The following is a 579-nucleotide window of genomic DNA, read 5'->3' on the forward strand; positions in this document are numbered from 1 at the left end:
ACTCAATTCCACTTGTCTTTTAAATGCAGTCTCATAATTCTTTCCACTGCAGGAAGGAATTCAAGGGTGAGGCATTCTTTAGGAATATCTGAGAGTGCATAGACGAGCCCTTTTTGCAGTGCAAATATTACCCGCTTTTGGGGTTCATAGCACGCCCACAAGGATGATCCTCGGTCGTGTCCTCTTTTGCGTCAGATTAGTAATATGCAGCTTTTCTTCTTTTTTATTTTCATAGACGTGATCACTCTAGTAGATACATTGCAACTTATTATGATTATCACGACATTGTTGTATATTGTTAAACGATTTGAGACTCTTGGAAACATACTGCACCCATTGCCTATATTCTACAGTGGCTACAACCTCCTTGCACATTTGCAACAATTGCGTGGGTGCAGCGTGATGAGGTACAACAAGACAGAAAGATAAACCGAGAATAGAAGAAAGGTTATTGAGTGTGGATGTGTTCCTTGTCTTGCCTGATAAGGTAGATTACGAGGACAGAGGAAGTACCTGTAGGGAATCTTGTTTTGCTGTCAGAGACTTCAGGGAGGATGTCAACTCACAACTCACAGACAT

The sequence above is a fragment of the Penaeus monodon genome, chromosome 24 (assembly GCF_015228065.2).
Source record: "Penaeus monodon isolate SGIC_2016 chromosome 24, NSTDA_Pmon_1, whole genome shotgun sequence".
Taxonomy (NCBI): domain Eukaryota; kingdom Metazoa; phylum Arthropoda; class Malacostraca; order Decapoda; family Penaeidae; genus Penaeus; species Penaeus monodon.